At 39.0% G+C, this 12182-nt stretch overlaps 1 long non-coding RNA gene across 2 annotated transcripts in view; it reads right to left on the bottom strand.

Annotated features, from left to right (window-relative positions):
- Positions 1 to 7900, bottom strand: part of LOC124159215 — a 170348-nt gene extending 162448 nt beyond the window's left edge. For both annotated transcript variants that reach the window (XR_006864924.1, XR_006864925.1), the window contains exon 1: positions 7689 to 7900. This is a non-coding gene — a long non-coding RNA (uncharacterized LOC124159215). The remainder of the gene's footprint in view (positions 1 to 7688) is intronic.
- Positions 7901 to 12182: the final 4282 nt, after the last annotated feature.

Genomic DNA, 12182 nt, shown 5'->3' with positions numbered 1-12182 from the left:
AACTGAATTTAGTAACAATATAACATTTTAATTACTAAATATATTCAAAATATTAATTAAATTGAAATTACATTTTTTAAATTCAATTCGAGCTGATTGTAAGCTCAGCCGTGGCCCAGCTCGAGTTGACGCTTCACTACCGTGTTTGTAAACAAATCTCCAAGCAATTGTTGACAAACGGTAATGTCCGTGTTCCTGTCGAGGAATCGAGTAGTTTTAACTCATTTCCTTTGAATGATTGCAAATTAGTTTCAGTGAGCTCATCAACAAAGAGTTCCATAATATGATTGATCACCAAAATAATCAAAGATGGTTGATTTAGCGAGTAAGAACGAAGATGTGGATGACTAAAACGAGGTAAATTCAAATAGTTCGTACTCTGCATGGATTCGAATCTTTTAAATGTGTAACAAACGAAGACGAAATCACCAACTATCTATCTGAATATTTTAAGTCCTTGGACGTACCTGGCTTACCAAGGCACGATTTACAGAGAAATGTAGTTTCTGTGCTCATGATCTTTCGAAGCCTAAACCAACCATAACTATCCAACGGAACGTGTTTGATCATTAAAAAAATTGGTGATGAATGTGATTCACGTAACTTTACTCAAAGGGAAATTCAAAGGTTAGGAAGTCCTCATTCCGTAGATTCCATGATCTCAACTCATATGCCCTTTTGAGTTTAAACGTATTCAATTTACAATTCGTGTTGCATTCGTGATAACGATTAAAGAATCGCATGGTCATTCTTTCAGTTTTTGTGTTGTTTGTGCTCATGTGCTAATGAAAACCCATGATTTTCTCATGGTCAATTTAGCGTGCTATGTTCACGAGTCGATAAACCATCCTCTGTATTTCTTCATTCGCTTCAAGTGCGTAGCTAGGATAGGGGGTTTTGGGCGCAGCTAATACCACGGGTCTGTAGGGTATAGAAAACTCGCTAAGGTAAGCGGGAAGTGTTGGGGCACTTCCCCCAGACAATTTTTAAGATAAATGGTTCAAAATAGTGGGTTTTGTGGCTGTGTGAATAGTTAAATATGTTTTGTTTGTTAGTCATCCGTCCCCCTAATATTAATAACAAAATCTTTCATAAAAAAATTCTCTAAGCTCTTGGGGGGGGGGGGGTTTATCCCCCAAAACCTCCCCTCGCTGCGTCACTGCTTTGCTTCGCTATATTTATTTAGCTTCATCCGCTTCATCTTGCGCCTGATAACAGAACAAAAACTGTTGTTTCTCAGAAGGTGCTTGACGCAAGACATTAAACCCGAATGTGTAGGGCTCACCGTGGTGCGTTTACGCATGCAGTACGTTTACGCAGTACATTTTTTCCAAACAGAGATACTAAAACTGGCGCGCCTTAAGTCATTTAATGCGAATGCTGCTTCATAGGGGCTTTTCTTGCACGATTTTGAGCATCAGTCAAGCGTCGGTCTGGGGTCGTGTCAACCTGCCCCCTGAATGGGCCAAGTGTATGCAACAGACTTGGACCTAAAAACATTTTTTTACAGCTAATTACGCAAATAGCCAACAACTGAATGCGTATAATTTTTATTTCATGAGCTGCTTTATTAAACCACGATGCCCAAAATTTCTTAAGCTAAAACGTAAGAAAATTTGTTGAAAAAAATCCGCGTAAACGTGCTCCGATTCACCCTATGTAGATTCAATAAAGAAAATGTCTTTCTGACAAGCAATTTTGGTACTCATTTACGTATTTTTATATAATTTGTATCCTTATTTTATTATAATAAATTAAACATGATTAAAAACGATACAGCCGCTCTTGATTTATAAATGGTGTAAGTAAACTGTAAGTTCATTGATTGTTAGGCGGTACGAAGTTCGCCGGGTCAGCTAGTGTAATATATTGACAAAGCCATGCATAATTCGTATGCTTATGGTGACTGAATAAATTGAATTGAATATTGAAAAAATTGCTGTACACTGATAAAGTTGAATGTGAAATCAAAGGAGTAAAAAAGGAATTCTGACTCAACCATATAAATCGACCTTCCACTAATTTCACGCTAGATCTTAAAGCAGAGGATGATGCACTTACATAGGTACTCACAGCGAAGCTAACAAGTAACACATACATCGACAGTGAGGCCTGCCCACTCTTGCGTCTAACGATTCTCTTTATCTACACCCTCAATAATTAGATAGTTCACTAATCCATGACAGTTACCACACCAACTGAAATACTAAAATCGTCATACGCACAACGTGAATAAATGATATTCGACCAATAATGTGGTATTACAACAACATATTTTGCGCTTGCTGATGAGAATGGCCCCGGCCAATAGAGTACATAGGCTGACAAGTGGTGTAGAAATGGCACGAAACGACTTAAATCCTATCAAAAGCTTTCTAAAGTGCCATCTTCACAGCGTAAATAGACGGAACATTACGCCATCAATATCAACTTAAGTCCTTTAATCGTCACTCACGATGTGATTTTGACGAAATGTTCAGCCTAGACGCTAATGAAGACAAAATAGTAGGCACTTCTAGAAAAGGTCAACGTTACAGTAATTCTTTCACAGCAGGACGACAAAAGAGATTATTCCAATTTGAAAGACCTGGTGTGATACAGCAAAACAGCCCTTAAATACTCAGCAACAAGGGGTTCTAAAACAGTTTGAGGACAGAGGTAACGGGATTCCGATTACACATTACGATCGCGGAATCAACGAGCTCGAGCATGCAGCGCTGCCTTCCACAACGGGGCAATTAAGAACAGCACGCGATAAACAAAACACGGGCTGCTGGGATGACAACGCTGTCTGGGGGCCACACGCGAAGACGGGAGAGTGGGGCGAGAAGGGGGGAGATTAAGGGAGAGATGGTCTCGCAGCTGATGGCTGAGGGAGTCATTGGGAACGGTGAAAGAAAGCTGCAAGGAAAAAACGTGCCCGTGCAAGGCTACAACGAACTGACGCAAAAAAGGAATGAATGCCAAAATGAGATTTGTAGTGAAATAAGTGAAACATGAGCACGGAGAACTCAAGTTTTACGTGTAATTGAGGTATCCCCATCATGTAGTATTACTACATGTAGGGGAGAAATACTCACCCCCTGCCAACATTCAAGAGACCCACTACTATTTATTTTGACCGGAAACAAGATTTTATAAGTTCATTCAATATATTGCAAAATTATACTGCACCCACTTGAATCTCGGATTAGTACATACGGATGTGAACCAAACCAGTCAAATTGCGATCGTAACCAGAAATTCACTAACACAATGTCTAGGAGTTCACCGGGACTGCGATTTCCTAAGTTCAAATCGAAAATTACTCGGCGTTATGGCGCAGTTATACCAAATATCGTTCCGTCTTCTTTCAGACTATTATGGGAATCGAGCACCGGAAATTGTGAATTTAGGGAATTCTGCGTTCTGAAAAGATCAGTATATACTACAGCAGCACATAGAAAAAATCCAACAAAACACAACGCGAAAACTAATCAGAATAACACGCAGCGTAACTTCGAAATTTTCTTCCATTTCCAACGCTTATTGAGACTAATTGAATCCACAATGTTGATACCAATTTCAATTGCGATGGCAAAATATGTATCGCAATGACTCTCAACCACTCCAAATGAGGGAAGTACCATTTCATGGAAGTAGGAAAATGCAAGACGTCAACTTCATCGCAATACCCAATTTTTTTAACATGGTAGGTTTAAGGTGCAGAACTTTTTAACTGGCCTAATTCTGTAATCACAAAAAAGCACATTCGTAGACATGAAGGAAACTACTTTGTATGCAGAGCCCAAATAACAGCGGAAACCTCCCCAATTCCCGACATTACTTAAGATGAAATTAAATAATTGAATGGATCACTCCATCTCCTCAGAATAATCGTAGAGCTCTTTCAGTAGAACTCGAATCGCATAAAATATGAGTCGTCCAGCGAGACAGCAAATACAGATTTTCCAATATATGAACCCATTTCTTGTAAAATACGCGACATCTGGAAAATTATTCTACACCACTACTCAAGAAACGATTGCGAGCAGAGACAAAAAAATCCATCTTTCTACATCTACATAATACCCTGCGAGCCACCTCTAGGGTGTTTGGCAGGGGGTGATCAATCACCAGCATGCAGCATGCATTTGGACTCCCACATGCACACCACACCGTCCAAAAAGTTTCTCGAGACTGCGTAACGAAAAAAATACGGTATCTTTCCGCGTGGTCAAACACATCCATTTTTCTCCGCGGTGTCGATTGTTGCTATGCGAGGACGTCTACTCCACTTCCGATAACATTTACGAAAAGTAAACAATCTCCCATGGATCGGTTGATGCAAGAAGACGCCCGTGGACTAGAGCTCTCAGCTGAGCGACCGCCAGGGAAGGGGGTGAGGAGGACATCGGAGGGGGTAAGCGGGGTAAGAGCAGGAAGAGATAAGCACACAGCCGCTAGGTTTAAGTGCAGACCCACAACATCTTTTCATCTCAAACTGCACTCCGTAAGAGCTTTTACTTTTCTCGGATAGCATTTTTAAACTGCTAAAAGAAAGGCACTTGACCGTATCTGTAGCTAGATCAATAAACAAATTTCCTATCAAATGTACAAAGCCAATAATAATATATTGAAGGCTGACTAACTCCAAATCCCGGACACCCACTTTATATTGTCAAAACCTTGCTCAAATGATGTATCTGGAGTATCTCAATTCGTTGATAGTAACACGGCAACTCACCTTTTACACGCACACGGCCGTTTTATACGAGGCACTTAACTGCAAAAATTGGCGTACATGATGCAGAGCAGAGTAACTTGTACATCGCGAAGTCACGAACTGCTAAGAAGAATGTACCCTAATGTATGAATGAGATCTGAATAATTGGCCTGCTCTATTTGTCAACCACGCTGGACTTCACGAGTAAGGGTATGCAATAGAATATCTATATAAAAATCTCGTTAAGAAACAGCCTTAATACAGTTCAAGAGCTTCAGTATGGCTTTGAACAGTGAAAAGGCTGTTCCAGCTGCTATATCGTGGGCAAGGTCGCGCAAGTCTGGGGTCTGTAATAATAAGAAAGTAGCAACTTTCACAATTATTAACAATAAGCCTCATCATACGTCTGGTAAGTTGCGATGCTTGAGTATTGAGAATTGTGGATGGGGACTGCTAGGTAAAGCAATACACTCGAACGAAGAAAAAGACCTCCACAGTATCCGTCTCGTAGCGCAGTTTCCATTGGATTGGAATGACCTATATGAGACTAACGATAAGTGTACAATACTGCAGGAGGGGAAGCAGAGATTTTTTGTCTAATGCGTCGATATTATCCCCAACGAAAAGACTAATACAAAGAAATAGACGACACTGTCACCCACAAACCACAACAGCTCCTCTGAATTCATGATGGGCGCATACAATATTAACGCTGTGCACTGGCAGGGTTGACTCAGAATTTCAATCTTGTGATACACATATTTCCAAGATAAATTTTCGCTGATATCATCGGAGATCTTACCGAGGATGACCTCAAAAACTTCGGAAAAATGTATTGATCAGGATCTTTAATAATAGCGTAAGTAAATAAGCGTTTTGAAAAGTCAAATTACAAGGTTATCGGGATGGATGCCACATTCACACTTCGAGCCAATAATTTGTAAAAACTATACCCAGGATGCATATGGTGGTATCAAATTAAATTTTATACACAGCATGGAATAAACATCTTACTAAATAAAGAACTGGTTTTTCGCGACAGGAAGTAATCAAATACCAAGAGGTATATACTAATTTAAAAAGTTACCCCTCGACATAAACAAGAACCTAACAGCGAACCATTAAGTTGAAGACCATCGGGAGGTGATTATGGCAAGGATGTCCATTTCCCAGGAACACAAACTCATGTGCCTCGCAGGGCGTCCTGTAGATGTCAATGCAGAATTTCCCCGGTAAAAGTAATTCAGAGAATCAAAGAACTGTGCGCATTGAAGACGTATGAATTTTAGGTTAAGAAAGATGTTCAGATGATAGTAATACACAGAGTATCCTCCCAATGATGCACGTCTTCCATTCGGTCGGGTACTTAGCGAGTAAAATGCCGAGAAGATGAAGAGGACAGCGGCCACTACGAATGCTAACAGTCTCTCGGCAGCAGCAGAAACCCGAGGGCCGCCGAATCCGGTTTTCCACCTCAGGAGGAAGGTGAGTGCGGGAGAGGAAGGGTGAGAGAAAGAGACAGAATGAGGAGTGGGAGAGAAGACTGTGAGAGGAATGGAGAGGTGGAAGAAGTGCGATGCTGGATAGCTTCGCGAGGAAGTGCGTGGTGCTTGAGTGCGTGCATTTGCTCTGACAGGAGTAAATGTGGGGGAGGGGGAATATGAAGGAACGAGGAGGCAAAGAGAGCAGAGCACCAACGCGAAAATATTGTGAAGGAAATGAGGAACGCAAGCACCAACCACGCAATGTGAATGAGAAGGGGATAAAAAAAGCTTCCAAGAAGGAAACCAGGTTGACGACAGCTGACGAGCCTTAGCAGAGAATGATATGGGAGGACGTTTCCGCCGGGGATTTGGCAGGAAGTAAATATTTATTTGTCTTGCATACTTAACAACAAAAATAATGTACAATCGACGGGAGGGCGAATAAATATTGTGAAAACTAGCAGCCTAATCGTGATTGCCATACCAGATGTTTCTTCGAGATCGACCGATTTTACTAGTTTCAATAGTCAAAGAACTACTCCATTCAGACTCTTAAGTACGGGGACACCGTAATCTGGAGCAGAATTAATAAGCTTAAACTTTTTTTTATCTATCACAGCACGCTTAAGGATGTCTATGCACCAATACAGTGGCCCGGGTTCAAGGATATTGGCAGTATAAAGTCGCAACAACTATCTAGAACATTGCAGCCTCGAATGAAAGAGGAGGACAAATAGATAAACATCACAAATATATTATATACACAACGTCAACAAATAAATACTACGTTACACCCCAAATAGTAACCATTCCATGAATACACGATGGATCAATACATCCAGGCATGAAGGTCAACACGTACGTGAGCTGGCAGTCCAAACCAAGTAAATATAATGACTATGTTCTACGAGATAATTACTTCTGACGACCCAAAAAAGATTCCTAAACTCTGATCAGCTGGATATCGTATGCTGACAACAGTCACGGTTTGCGCAATCTCGCTGAACCCCTTTGGAGCTTTGTTGTGCGACACTCTAAAGTAACACATGGCAGCACCAGCCCCACAGCTGACGAGTGAAAACAAAGCCATTCCGAGAGTAGCGAACACTGACTATCAAACGCAGTTCACAAAATACAGCTTCACGCGACAACTACGATTGTTTGACATCTGCATCTGGTTTTCTGATATTCAAAACATAACAAAGCAGTAAACGTAATGAGTAAAACACCAAAAATAAGAAATTCATCGCGTAAGGTGCACTGCGTCGAAGTCCTCAAACTAAATGATAATATGAACGAAAGTTGGCATCAAGCGACAGTGAGTACATGTTTGAATATTGCATAAGCACAAATGCCTCGGACTGATACGCGATTCATTAACGACAAATTAATTTAAGTTCATAATTAAATAACATGTACACAGCCAAGATGGCTGATTCTCCGTTGTCAAAACATACAAAGCTTGCCATAATAAAGGGGCAAAATAATCGACTACTCACCACCATAAGGGCGTTTCTTGAATGCAGCTGATAGTATGAAGTTTCGTCAGCATTTGAGGCAAGAATCTCCGACAATCCTTCAAGCACAAGCCCGCGGGGAACTAAAATATAAGTCCAAACACTGGCCCTCTCAGACTGCAGACTGCTTCGATTTATTTTGCATCGTCTGCCTCCAAGTAACTGCGCAAGAGCAGCACGCTCAGTTAGCAGACAAAGCTCCAACGCTACGCTGCGGGGAAATATTGTACTAACAAGAGAACTTGATGCGAAGTGGGGGAAATATCTTAGGAAAAAAACTAGGATTCGATAAACTAGCGAGTATAATAAGCATATATTGGCGTAATGAAACTCTATTTTTTATTTGGTTTTCATTCCATTGGCCTTCAGCTCTAATAAAACAATATTCGAAATTTTAACTTCCAGAAAAATAGCATTAACTGTATTCACCCCCTCCTCTTTTCGTAAAGCGCCTATTCCGATCTGTTTTAAAACAATTACAAAGAGCGCAAACCCACTATTCTCCCATTACGCAAAGTTTGAGCGGAAAATCTCTGCTTCTCGTTAGCCGTATCGCTGAATCACGATAAATTGTTCTTTTTTTTCAATAAATCATCTACTTCGGTGATCCGAAGAATCAAATACCTATATCGACTATATTCCATAATGGATAAAATAATTTAGTTGGAAAATTCGCCGATTCATCTTGACATGCCTTGCTCCCAACTTAAAAAATTATACCCTGTCATAATCCATTTTAAGCATTAACTCGCCAGAATAAAAACTAATAGGTCAAAAGGGAACACTCTTCCTTACTTCCTCTATCTGCTTTAATTGTAACACTTTCTCTTGCATTTTTGGAATGCTGTCACCAACTTATTCTGGCATCACCAATATGTTTCAATACATTTTCATGCAAATCACAACAGCTAGCATCGGGGATTATGAATCTTATCTATGAACGGGAAATGTGAGAATGAGGTACTTTTCCAGAATCATAACTTACTGATACAGCAAGCAATTTGGCCAAATCTATGACCATACCAATACTTGAACATTTAAAGATAGCCAGCAATCAATTGAAATACATTCTTAGCAACTATTGTCAATGCTACTTTATGGCAGGATATAATTTCCTCTATATTGAAAATCAGTGCTGTAGTTGGGCCGGTATGGCGTACCCCCTAAAATCCAAACTCGTCATAAGCGTACCGGTTAAACTGCCTTTTTAAATATGTAAAAAAGAGCCCGACTATACATTGTCCAATGGATTTCATAAAGAAAAATCGGAAATGATTATTTACTTGTTCAGAGTTATCTCATGGCACAACTTGGAACTAATGTAAGAGTTGGAGTTAGACATTTCAATCGCTTGTATAATTAATGTTCAATGTATAATACATGTTCAGCTGTTGGCAAATTTTGGTGAGTACCGCCTAAATTTTTTTCCCAACTACAGCACTGTTGAAAACGTATTTGGCAAGCAGTATCATCCATCTTACTTCCTGTCGGATCAGCATTAATATTCTTTGATGTCTTAAGTCTACTTTGTTCCATTCCACTCCTTGCATTTGCAGAACTACAAAGAAGAATTAGAATAAACACTGATCTGCCAATAAAAATTGTGAAAAATATTTTCACTCACACTTAAGTGTGCCAAAATAAGCTTCTTCCAGTTCAATAAAAAAATTACCACATACCAAAAAGATGGTGTCCCTCTCTGTCTCTCCAAAAGGTACCTACTCGCAGAAATTTTCATGTAAAATCTCAACCATAAAATATATTAAGGGATATAATACTCCATTATTACTTTTGGATGTCAATATATAAGTAAGAACCAAAACGAAAAAATCATTGAAATACCTTGGAACTCAGTGCTGTAATTGGGAAAAAATTTAGACAGTACTCACCAAAATTTGCCAACAGCTGAACATGTATTATACACCCGAGCACAATTGAAATGACAAATTCCAACTCTTACATATTAGTTCCAAGTTGTGCCACAAGATATCTCTGAACAAGTAAATAATCATTTCTGATTTTTCTTTATGAAATCCATTGGGAAATTTACAGTAGGGCTATCTTGTACAGATTTAAAAAGCTAGTTTAACCAGTACGCCTATAACGAGTTTGGATGTCAGGGGGTACGCCATACCGGCCCAACTGCAGCACTGTTGGAACGTTGAAGGGGAAGATAAGTTACGATGGAAAATAACTCCCCCTCACTCAACTATTCTCTTATTAGTTTAGAATTAAAACAATGCTAAAACTGCCATCAAATTTCAAGAATGTGGTGATATCAACGCATGTCTTTTTCTTTACCATGTTCAGGTAGAAGTGCTTGCTCAAAGAACTCAGAAGCTTGTAAAGAACAATGGATCACAAAACCAAAGTAAGGGAAGGAGGAGTAGCTCAGAAGTGGTGGCCCACAAGGAAGGAGTCTGTGATGTCATCAACTTATTTGCGAAAGAGTTGAGGCATGGGAACACCCAGCGAGGGGCAGGAGGTGGCAGTTGCACCCCCCCCCCCCCCCCCTAGAAGCAAAAATAGCAAATGTCGCAAAGGAAAATAATACTTTTTCAAGCAAATAATTTTGAAAACTAATAAAGAGCTATTACAGTTTCCTTAAAATGTTAATTTTATTCACTTTTCCATGCTTAAATCTTACCTACAACTTGAACAACCATGGCTTGCCTCCCCCTAGTTTTGATCTTGGGTACGCCCTTGAGTTGAGGCTGTCAATTTTTCATTACAAACAGCAATAGAACTATGCAGCGTATTAAAAAAAAGGATAAATATAATGTTTTTATTTTCCAAACTCTACCAAGATTGATAATAAAATAAAATTGATGAACTGCAATAAATATTTATGGAAAAACAGAAAACCCATCATACACTCATGTCATGTCTGAAAGTTTACTTGGATGTTGGAAGTACTGCACTAGTTGGAAGTACTGCACTAGTTGGAAGTACTTGGAAGTACTGTCTAGGAAGTTTACTCGTTTCCCATGAACAACTGGTGGTTGAAAAACATATCCTAAAGAGAAAAAATAAATGCAGCCTCAATCTCAAAATCCATTATCTTGAGAAAAATATGAAAGAATTGGATGCCCTCACATATGTAGTAAGAAATACATAATACAATGGTCTACAAACAGAATCTGTCCCCCAACAGTGTTGGCCGAATTTCCTGATACACTCTTTCCCTTTCCACATAACTACTCTTAGGCCTCCTATTCCACATTTTACAACATTCAGCTCTAGAAATCCCTCATTTACATTCCCCTTCCACATTACCCATCCCTGAAGAAAGGATCTATTAATTACAAATCTTATTTTTTAGTAAAATAAATTGAAGTCTTGATGAATTTTTGATGAATCGCCATATTCAACATGAAAAAGCATGATGCAGCTAAAAATTCAGAGCATTTGATTTAGATATTTTATTCCCTGGCATATATGTATATATATTATATTTTCCTAATGACATAGCTCTATGTAATTCAAAATAAATTAAAATCCTTAAAAGCTGCACCAGGAAAATGAGCTTGCTAGCCAGTAAATGCTTAAAATGGGGTTTGAACTTTATTTGTATCAAATAATTTTTTTAATGTACTTAAATCATCACATATTGCAGGTGAATGAAATTTTAATTAAGTTGGCCTTTAGCTTTTACCCTGGCGCTGCTAAATTAGAACCAGGCTTGGTTCATCATCATAGGAAAAACAATCATCATGTGTTAGATTGCTCAGACAATGGAAAAGGGTACACCATTAAAAAGAAGCTATTCAAAAAAAGAAAAATCAAAAAGGAACAATTCTGGGAACACGCTGGGAATCTCTTGTCGATGGATCTTTGAGAGTTTAATTCCTGAGGTCATGAAGCCTTTTAGTCTGATAACTGATTTTATGAGGTAGGTACCTATCTCAAAAGAAAGTGAATTGATTTCCAATTGATGTATAAAAGTGTTAAGGCAATTCCATTAGTGAATTATAACTTTTTGATGAATGGAAAACTTTGTACCCCATGAAATCAGTGGGTCAGGATATTGTTATCCATTAGACGCCATCGGACACCATAATGTACAACTAGCTAATTACCTTCTGTATGTGTGAGGAGCTTATTACAAAATCCATTCCAAAATCAGTGAATACATCAATGAAAGATGATTCCAGAATTTCCAAGCATCAAAATGCTGTGAATTTTCATTATCCATTTTGGAATGTGCATTGTGCATTTCAGTAGCATAGCCAGGATTTTGAAATGGGGGGGGGTTTACCGAAGATTTTGGTGTCCTTCCAGGGTGTACATAAAACACTCCACGACAAAGGGGGATCCAGGGGTCCTCTTTTGAGGAGGTTGTAACCAGGAAATCTCTCCCCTATGGCTTCACCACTTATGTATTTTATCCATGTTATGAACTTGGACAGCAATTATTACTTAAGTCTAGATTGAAAATTGTAATCAACTAAATTTAGAGAAAGAATAGCATCATAA

The sequence above is a fragment of the Ischnura elegans genome, chromosome 5 (assembly GCF_921293095.1).
Source record: "Ischnura elegans chromosome 5, ioIscEleg1.1, whole genome shotgun sequence".
Taxonomy (NCBI): Eukaryota; Metazoa; Arthropoda; class Insecta; order Odonata; family Coenagrionidae; genus Ischnura; species Ischnura elegans.
This window is presented reverse-complemented; position numbering and strand designations above follow the sequence as displayed.